This window comes from Rhinopithecus bieti, unplaced genomic scaffold, assembly GCF_001698545.2.
Source record: "Rhinopithecus bieti isolate Rb0 unplaced genomic scaffold, ASM169854v2 scaffold_6782, whole genome shotgun sequence".
Classification (NCBI taxonomy): Eukaryota; Metazoa; Chordata; class Mammalia; order Primates; family Cercopithecidae; genus Rhinopithecus; species Rhinopithecus bieti.
In genome coordinates, this window is record NW_016805866.1 from 3,991,382 (window position 1) to 4,002,171 (window position 10,790).

Consider the following 10,790-nt stretch of genomic DNA (forward strand, 5'->3'; position numbering starts at 1 on the left):
AGATATGGCCTGGGTTTACATGGTTAGCACAGTGTCATCTGTCACCCAGCTCCTCTGGGTGACAGATATGTAATTGCTGACTTTCTCTAGTGTGTTGTAGGGACTGCTAGATTCTACTTCCTTGACGTCAACCACATCTCTGTTCTTGCAGGCTATACGTGACTTTTGCTCATTTGTGACTTTCTGCCCATTAATGCATAATGAAATTTTCACTTTGAGGTGGCACTGATCCTCTCTTATGGGTACATTTAATACATAAAGAAACTCATTCATCTTTGTCCCACCATCAGTAAATGTGAAATTCATCCTCCGATATAGCTTTTGCATTATGTTTTCCCAATAGACAGTTACAGCTCAAAAACGTTGCCTTTAATATTCTTTCATTTATTTGACAAATCGTAATTGAACATCTTTTGTGTGTATGTCAATATTTTAGATTCTGAGGTTATAACAGTAAATATAAGAGAGAAAAACCCTGACCCTGCAGAATGTATATGCTATTAACGAAGAAACCAAGAACTGAAGTAATGCATAAATTTACAATGTATCAGGAATGAAGTAGTACTGTGGAGAAATACAAAGCAGTGAAAGGTAAGTGAGTAGTGCAGGAGTGAATATGTCGTTTGCTGTTTTAAATTTGACATCCAGTGACTATCTCAATAAGGCAACATTTAAGCAAAGAGTTAATCTCCTAATATTTCCTAAACACCAGGCGATACATATCCCTTGCATTTATATTTACCTGGTTTAAGATGAGGGAGAAATACCTGACTTCCAGGGATGAAGGTGAGGGTAGACTAGAAAGCACAGAATTTTGACACCTTTTTCCAAATATATATTCTCTTTTTGATTCCTCCACTCCCACCACTTCATAGACTGGAGAGAGTGGACTCTGAAGTTGACAGACGAGTTTTATAATTCCTAGCATATTCTGTGTTCTTCATTGGTAGCCTAACACCTAATATATTGTTTTCTGCCTTTAGAACTTCAACTGAAATTAAGCAGAATTAATTATCATTCCAATTTCTGGTTTCAAAAACAAATTTTATAAGTAAGGGAAAGTAGATGCTGAATAATGTTGAATAATCTTAGTTTTAGAAACATAAATACTCATAGGTACTATGAAACACTGGGCATGCTGGTCTCATATCTCTTTTACCGCATATAACGTTTAAGCCATGCACCACACTGGATCCTGAAACTATAGAGGTGAACAAAACAAGCATAGTCCTAAATCTTGGAACTCCAATCTGATGAGGAGACATGTACATGAAGCAAATAGTTGTAACAGTGATGAACATCTCGAAGGAAAGTGTGGGGTGCTATATGTTTATGGAATATAGCAGCTGGGCTTTTTGGGGATGTCGGGGAACGCTTCTTTGAGGAAATTACATTGAAGCTGTGCCTTGAAGGTTGTGAAGGAATCAGGTGGCTATAGTTAGCTCTGTGAGTGCTACTTCTAAAAGGGAGACAGCCACGGAGGGACATGTAAAGGAAGGAATGAACAGGACACTTTCTAAAGGGCAGAGGATAAAATCATAGTAATATAGATAACAAAATTAACGGCAGAAATAACGGCGGTATTTAAGGTAATTGGAGTCAATGCAATGAATCAGGTTGTTGAATCAGAACAAGATTCAGGGAGCTTACTCAGTTTTAAGTGTTACTAATAAATCCAAAGATAAAAGCATTAAGGAGGCACTCCATGAGACAAATACCAGATAAAATAGGTGTCCCTGCACTAGTTAAACTAATTTTGTAACACTCTCATCAAGGAGAAGAGATCTGAATTATCATACACAACTTCCTAGAGCCTGCTTTCCTGGATTGGATATACCTTCTCAGGTACTGAATAACAGACTAGGTCCTTATGTAAGTTTTGTGAGTCACTTCACACAGTATGGAGGACATAGGTTATGAAACACATCCAAGAATGTTGTATACCTTGATGACTTAAGGTGGAAAATGACATAAATGACTTCATCCAGGGAACTGTACCTTAAAAATTCATAGATTGTATGCTCGTTTACCATCTGCAATCCAAAACCAGGGACATCTGTGAAGAGTACTCCATACATGTGAACTTTCCTTCTATAGAGTATCATCAGTATATGTCTCCCAGATTCCCAGTTATTAGGTTTCTTTTATTATTATTATTATTATTATACCTTAAATTCTAGGGTACATGTGCACAACGTGCAGGTTTGTTACATATGAATACATGTGCCATGTTGGTGTGCTGCACTCATTAACTGATCATTTACATTAGGTATATCTCCTAATGCTATCCCTACCCCCTCCCCACACCCCACGACAGGCCCTAGTGTGTGATGGTCACCCATCCTATGTCCAAGTGTTCTCATTGTTCGGTTCCCACCTATGAGTGAGAACATGTGGTGTTTGGTTTTCTGACCTTGCGATAGTTTGCTCAGAATGATTATTTCCAGCTTCATCTATGTCCCTACAAAGGACATAAAGTTCATCCTTTATTTTTATGGTGGCATTGCTATTCCATGGGCGTCGTATGTACCACTTTTCAATCCAAGTCTGTGCACTGATGGACATATTGGGTTGGTTTCCAGTCTTGCGTATTGTGGAATCGTGCCACATAACATACGTGTGCATGTGTCTCAGCTCTGCACCAGCGGACCTAATGGACATTACAGAACTCTCACCACCAAATCAACCGATTACTTCTTCTCAGCACCCATCACCACTGATTCCAAGTTGACCCACCAGTAGTTGGAAGTAAAGCATCCTCAGTAAATGTCAAAAGCAGCAAAGTATAACAAACTGTCTCTCAGCACAGTGCCAATCAACTAGGAAGTCAAGGATTAAGGGGAAAATCATCTCAGAATTACTCAACTACAATGAAACTGAACGTCTGCCCCTGAGCTACTGAGGTACATACAAATGAAAGCAGAGAACGTTCTTTGAAACCAATGAGAACAAAGACACAACATACCACAGTCTCTGGGACAAATTTAAAGCAGTGTGTAGAGAGAAATTTATAGCATTAATGCCCACAAGAGAAAGGAGGAAAGATCTGAAAATGACACCCTAACATCACAATTGAAAGAACTAGAGAAGCAAGAGCAAACACATTCAAAACCTAGCAGAAGGCAAGAAATAACTAAGATCAGAGCAGAACTGAAGGAGATAGAGACACAAAAAAAACCCTCCAAAAAATCAATGAATCCAGGAGTTGGTTTTTTGAAAAGATCAACAAAATTGATAGACCACTAGCAAGACTAATAAAGAAGGAAAGAGAGAAGAATCAAATAGACCCAATTTTTCTGTTTCTAAAGAGACTAGACTAGGTTACTTGCCTACTTTTTTCCTTGAAAGCATTTGCTTAGTAATCAAAAATGGAACAGATTACAGGCCAGTTGTTTTAATTATGTCTTCTCCAGGTGTGCAATAGGCATTTCCAGTTTTTGTTTTTGTTTTTTTTGATACATTGTAGAGTCTTTTAATAAACAAAAGACATGTCTCCACTCCCAGAGTGAGACCAAAATCTTGAGTGAGCAGAGGTAGCCTTTCATTTTATACATTTTTTAAGATCACATCTTTTGTCAAATCCTTTGACAGTAGTATGCATGAGTAACTCCAGAAGCCCAGTCAGATAAGAAAAATATTGCATTATTTTCTTTAATTGAGGTCAGTTTTGATTCTTAGTCTCCACTCTGACTGTATAGCAATAGTTTTAATCTTAAATGTTATTAGATTTACCTTCATTCTCTGAATCTGTGAATGTCCTAGGCAATTGATCCACAGGAAAACAGTTTATGTGGCTACCTTTAAAATGCTTATTGTTCAATTCTATATAAGCTCTAAAGATTCTTATGGACCCTAGAAATATATTGGAGACTGTACTCTTTAGAGGCTGTACTGTTTAGCAATGAGTGAATTTTCACCCATGTGTTCATTCTCTGTCTTACAGTTAAGTGAGGCCATATGTCACATTCTGGTCAAAGGGCTGTGAGTAAAATGGGCGTGTGTCACTTTAAAGCTAAACCGTAGAAGACCAGGTCTGAGCTTTTACTGTACTCTTTTCCTGCACTTCATCAAGCATGAAGCCAATGTTGAGATGGAAGAGGCTCTATTAGTTTGAGTTGCAGAGTAACTATGTGAGACAGGGCTGTACAACAAGTAGGATGGGTAGTCATAAACATTTCTTGTGACAGGCATTTGAGACTTAGAAATTGTTTTTTCCTGCAGCTTACCCCAGCCTCACTGGTTTGACTCTGTGTCCCCACCCAAATCTCATGTCTAATTGTCATGCCCATATGTCTGGAGTTGCCTGGTGGGAGGTGATTGAATCATGGGGGTGGTCTCCTTCCATGCTGTTCTCATCATAGTGAATGAGTTCTCATGAAATCTGATTGTTTAAAAGTGTGTAGTGCTTCACTATTTTCCTCTTACTCTGCAATGTGAAGAAGGTGCTTGCTTCTACTTTGCCTTTCCATCATCACCATAAGCTTTCTGAGACCTTCACAACCATGCCTCCTGTATAGCCTGTAGAACTGAGTTGATTAAATCTCTTTTCTTTATAAATTACCTAGTCTGAGGTAATTCTTTATAGCAGAGTGAGAACAAACTAATTAAGAAAATTGGTACCAGGAAAGTGGGGCATTGCTATAAAGATACCTGAAAATGTGGAAGTGATTTTGGAACTCAGTAACAGGCTAAGGTTGGAACAGTTTGGAAGGCTCAGGAGAGGACAGGAAGAAGAGGGAAGGTTTGGAAGTCCCTAGAGACTTGTTAAATTGTTTTGAACAAAATGCCGATAGTGATATGGACAATGAAGTCCAGGCTAAGGTGGTCTCATAAAGTGATGAGAAATTTATTGGGGACAGGAGTAAAGGTAACTTTTGCTATGCTTTAGCAAAGAGACTGGCAGTATCGTACCCATGATCTGGAGATCTGTAGAACTTTGAACTTGAGAGAGACGCTTTAGGGTATCTGGCAGAAGAAATTTCTAAGCAGTAAACCATTCAATATGTGGCCTGGCTACTTCCAAAAGCCTATGCTTATTTACATAAACAAAGGAATGATCTGAATCTAGAACTTATATTTAAAAAGAGGGCAGAGCATACAAATTTGAAAAATTTGCAGCCCAACCACGTGGTAGAAAGAAAAATGCATTTTCTGGGGAGAAATCCAAGGCTTCAGAAATTTGCTTAAGTAAAATGGAGTTGAATGTTAATAGTCAAGACGATGGGGGAAATGCCTCCAGGACATTTCAGAGATCTTTGTGGCAGCCCCTATCATCATAGGCCTGGAGGACTGGGGGGGAACGTGATTTTGTGCGCCAGACCCAGGGCCTCACTGATCTGTGCAGCCTCAGGACAGGACACCCTTCATCCTAGCCACTCCAACTCCAGCCATGGCTAAAAGAGGCCAAGGTACAGCTTGCGCCATTCCTTTAGAGGGTGCAAGCTCCAAGTCTTTGTGGCTTCCACGTGGTGTTGGGCCTGTGGGTAAGAAGATGGCAAGGGTTGAGGTTTGGAAGCCTACATCTAGACTTCAGAGGATGTATGGAAATGCCTAGGTGTCCAGGCAGAAGTTGACTACAGGGGTGGAGCACTCATGAAGGCCCTCTACTAGGGCAGTGATGGGGGGAAATGTGGGGTTGGAGTCCTCACACAGAGTCCCCACTGGGGCACTGCCTAGTGGACCTGTAAGAAGAGGGCCCGTGTCCTCCAGACCCCACAGTGGTAGATCCACTGACAGCTTGCACCGTGCACCTGGAAAAGCCATAGGCATTCAACACCAGCCTGTGAAAGTAACTTCAGGAGCTGTAACCTGCATAGCCACAGGGGTGAAGCTGCCCAAGTTCTTGACAGTCCACCTCTTGTGTCACTGTGGCCTGGATGTGAGATATGGAGTCAAAGAATAATATTTTGGAGTTTTAAGGTTTAATGACACCTCTGCTGTGTTTCAGACTTGCATGGTGCCTGTAGCCCCTTGTTTTTGGCCAATTTCTTCCACTGGGAATGGGATCATTTATCCAATGCCTATAACCCTATTGTGTCTCAGAAGTAACTAACTTTGCTTGATTTTTACAGGCTTATAGGAAAAAGGGACTTGTCTCAAATGAGACTTCGGACTTGGACTTCTGAGTTACTGCTGGAATGAGTTAAGACTTTGGGGAAATGTTGAGAAGGCATGATTGCATTTTGAAATGTGAAAAGGACATGAGGTTTGGGAGGGGCTGGGCAGAATGATATGGTTTGGCTCTGTGTCCCCATTTAAATCTCATGTTGAATTGTAATTCTCATGTATCAGAGGAGGAACTGATTGAAACATGGGAAGTGGTTGAATCATGGGGGCAGACTCTCCCCTTACTGTTCTCATGATAGTGAGTGAGTTCTCATGAAATCTGTTTTTTTTTTAAGTGTGTAGCACTTCCCCCTTTACTCTCTTTCTCCTGCTCTGCCACATGAAGAAGGTGCTTGCTTCCCTTTCACCCTATTGCCATGATTGTAAATTTCCTGAAGCCTCCACAACCATGCTTCCTATACAACCTACAGAACTGTGAGTCAATTAAACACTTGCAGGCAGTTCTTTGTAGCAGTGTGAGAACAGAATAATACACACATCTACTATATTGTATTATTTTTAAGGCTGGGAGGATTGGTTTCTGAGGTCCAACTGTTCTATGGAACCATTTAATATTGCCTCTGAAGCTTTTATCATCTTTCTGAATCTATAATGAGGAATCTGTCATGAAACTCTACCATTTGTGGAATTCACAGTTTTTAACACACTATCCAGCCTTGAAGGATATTGATTCTTAGTCTATCTCCAAGTCATTCCCATCTCTTCCTCCTCCTAAAAACTTCAAACATAATCTTTGTTTGCTTTTCCCTTTCAACATGCACAAGAAGATAAATTATCTTCTCATAACTTCTTCTAATTTTAAGAAACACGTATCCTACACCTCTTTGCTGAATCATAGAAAAGAAGGCAAAAGAGGTTAGGGTGTTTTAAACAGAATGAAAACTTTTTCTCCCAAAGTTTCTGGGGAGCATAAAGATTGTTCTTTCTGATTATTTTATAGCAGTAGTTCATAAAAAACGAATTTATATCTCAATAAATTTCACTGTCACACAACTAGAGTTCTTGAGAACTTGACCCTGAATCTTGATATCACCCAGATTCTATTTGATTTATAAGCATAAACCTTGATTGAATAAAGTGACAATGAACAGCCTTTAAAAATAATTCTCTCACTGTACTAAGCATCCTCTATAGCTCTCACATCAAACTTTTGGAGATCAGACATTCTTAGGCAGGAAGAGAGAGAGATCTTTGACCCCAGCTCCTGACCAGCAGTTTTCCCTCTGTTTCTCGTACTTTCTCTTCCTTTCTTCCTATTCAACATTTTCTTCATAAGGTGCTCCTCCTTTCTCTTTATTTTCTTTCATATATGTTTCTCTTTTGCCTCTGTATTTGATGAAGGATGAATGATGATTTATTATATTCAGTTGGTTTCTAAAACATATGCTTTTATTATTTTTTTCAGGAAAAGTAACTATTCTTAAGAGTTATTTCTTCTTTTAACGGACAAACGCTACCAAAATAATTTTATTATTTTCTTTTCTTACTTTGAGAAATATAAGATACTTATTTTGTGAAAATCTGGATGAGAGAGAAGAGTGGTTTTTGATATTAGCATCTGATTTACACAGTATGGACAACTGGATTCATTATTTTTCTTAGAGTATCTTCAAGGACTCGTCTCCTAAAAAGCAGTGTCTCCCTCTTTAAGTTACACTCTTTGTAACTGTGTTGTTGTTACCTGAATGCATTAACTACACTTCAGAATCAGGCCAAGGCATTGAGCAAAACTGTACATTAAAGAGCTTTTTATTTTAGGACTCCATTTTCAAAGCTACTTTTTCCCCATATTTAAGAGTTCTGTTTGGTATTCACTGGTCACTCTTTTCAATAAACAAATGAATTCTTTTTTAAAAAAATTACACAAAGGGTTGGAATTAATTTCTTATTCTTCTTAGTGAATTTTTTGAATTTTAAAATAATTTATAAAATAACTACTATGAAAATGCAGCAATGACTAACCCCCCAAAAGGTGCTATTGTTCACAAGGGAAATTTGTTTATTTGGAATCTGTTTCTGTACATGTAAAATTGGATTACATATGGGACACCCTCTTCTGCTGGAGTAAAATTGATTTCTAAGAGAATTGTTAACCATTTTGATTTTATCAATGAACCTGGGGATCTAGAACACTCTGTGATAATTAGATGCTAGATATTAGAAATCAGAAAAGATTCAGCCGTGTATCCACAAATGTATTCACTTCCACGTGCTCATGTTTTATTTTTCAACAACTGCTTTTAATTGGGGAGTAAGCTTACACAAAACAACCTTCCGTCCAGAGGTGATGTACAGTATTGAATTTTGCTGACTCAATAAGTGTTCCTTTTCACAACTGAGACACAGCGAATCACTTAAATGTATTTAAATGAGTATCATTCGTGCTAACGTTTGGATGAAAAAATACTCAAGAAATTATTTTATTTTAACTCTGTCTTGTCTTGTCTTTTTTTTTTTCAGCCCAGAGGTCTTTTATTTTATTTTTTTTTTAACACCTATTATGCCATGAATTCATAGGGAATAGTTTCCAGCAGCTCAGGCTCCTTCCCATTGGTTCTCACAAAGTGTGCTTCTCTGGATGGAGCAGGCTAGCGCTTCAGTTGAACCCAGGTACCTTTCTCTTTGGCTTCTTTCTTTTTCTGATCATTTTCCTTCACGCGTTTCAGGAAGCTATCTCGGCTCTTAGAGTGCTTAATGTGCTCAATACGCACATTAATTCTCTTGGCAAGAATCTTGCCCTTAACTTGTTTGTTTACAACAATGCCAAAAGCATGCTGGGGAACATTGTAGACTCTTCCAGTTTTGCCATGGCAACACTTGTGGGGCATTCCTTTTTGAACAGTACCCATTCCCTTGATGTCCACGATATCACCTTTCTTATAGATTCAATATATGTGGCCAAAGGAACAACTCCATGTTTTCTAAAAGGACTAGAGAACATATATCGGGTGCCTCTCCTCTTTCCCTTTGTGTTCATCATTTTGGCGAATTACTGGTAGATGGCAGTTCCGGCCGAAAGGAAAGGCTAACTCTGTCTTTTCTATTCTTAGATTCAGGTTGCTTCATTCTTTTGATGTTGCCAAGATACTAGCATGCTTCATTTACCCTTTTTTCCACATTTGAGGATTATTTTGCATATATTTTACTTAGATTCTATAGATTCTGTCTTTACAACATATTTGTCAGTGATTGAGAGTAATATTTTAGCATTGCAAGACTAAATCCCACAGAGCACTGGCAGTGTCTGTTGTGCTCACTGCTGTTTCATTCAAGCTGCAGATAGTTGCTGGCATAACATGATCAAAATATGTGTTTTTGACAAACAGGACTCAGTTTTGCCAATTTTTAGTCACTTTAATGTTACATGCTACACGTCTCCTTAAATATGTAGCTGTAGTCTTAAATCCAATGCAGACCACTCTTGGTTCTCACTGGTTTCATCGATTAGCTCCACCTGTTGTAGAAAGCACTTCTGAGATTATCACTTAAACTATTTGACATTTGTTGATATTAAAATAAAGGAAATAATAATGGTTACTATAAATGCTCTTATTACTGTTAGCAAAATACTTAAACTTTCCAAATTCTACAATCATGGTGAGTTTATACTGTCTTGCCTCCTTGTGATTTCATTGGGCTTTGATACTAGTTCTGTCCCATAAATTTGAAGAGAAATGATTGAGTGTGAGCAAGCATAGAATTAGCAGTGCTAGAATATCCAGAACACTTTTCGTTTTTGCCTGGCAACTGACCAGAATCAAGATGGTGGCTGCTCTATCAGTCTAGGTACCCGAATGGCTGTGATGAGAAGAAAACTTAAAAACCCACATTAGACAAGAGTGAGAAATAATCCTTTTCTCAAGTAACTGTGTTTTGGAGTTACTGATGCGTAGCATATCCTAATTGGTGCAGATAATTTACTGAAGTGTTAACATTTTAAATAGAGTGATTTAAAACTTTCATGCGCTATGCAAAATGCTACTTTTTATTATTTGTGCCTTAATAATGAGTATATTAAATGCTGTTCCAAATTGTACTTTTTCCTTTACCTATTCATTACTACCTGTTTCATACTTCTCAGGAGCCAAACCCATATTTGTTAAAACTAACATTCTTCTAAAACTTTCAGATATCCCCCACTCTGAAATGTGTTTGTCCCTCATTGTGCAGCAGTTTCTATTAACAGAATGAGAGCTATGTCCTTGCCTTGAGAATAATGCACAATCTCTCCTGGCTGACTGCAAATCCGTGCACCAATGTTCATATGAAGCTGTATAGACAAATGGTCTAAAGTTTATCAGATACACGCAGATAAACACCAGTCCACCTGTCACTGATTTTAGAACATGAACAAGGGTGTTTTCATAAGATATGATAGAAAGACCTTTTTTTTTTTTTTGCATCATAGAATTTGTTTAAAGTTCTGTTTAGCATACCTTCTCCAGGAAATCTTTCAATTGTGTTAGATACATGTATATTGGCCCCTAAATTCCTCCATTCAGAGCACATGTTGCCTGATGGCTGCTGAATCTGGCTTTGGAGACAATCCCTCTCTGCCTTTCTGAATTTTATGCCTATTATTCTTTCAGAGTAATCTTTGATCTTTTTAAACTGCAGGGAAATTCTGACAGAACTATTTTAAACATCTTTTGAATCTCTTCATA

At 38.3% G+C, this 10,790-nt stretch overlaps 1 pseudogene; it reads right to left on the minus strand.

Annotated features, from left to right (window-relative positions):
• Positions 1-8,601: 8,601 nt before the first annotated feature.
• LOC108530792 (60S ribosomal protein L21 pseudogene) lies at positions 8,602-9,124 on the minus strand (annotated as a pseudogene).
• Positions 9,125-10,790: the final 1,666 nt, after the last annotated feature.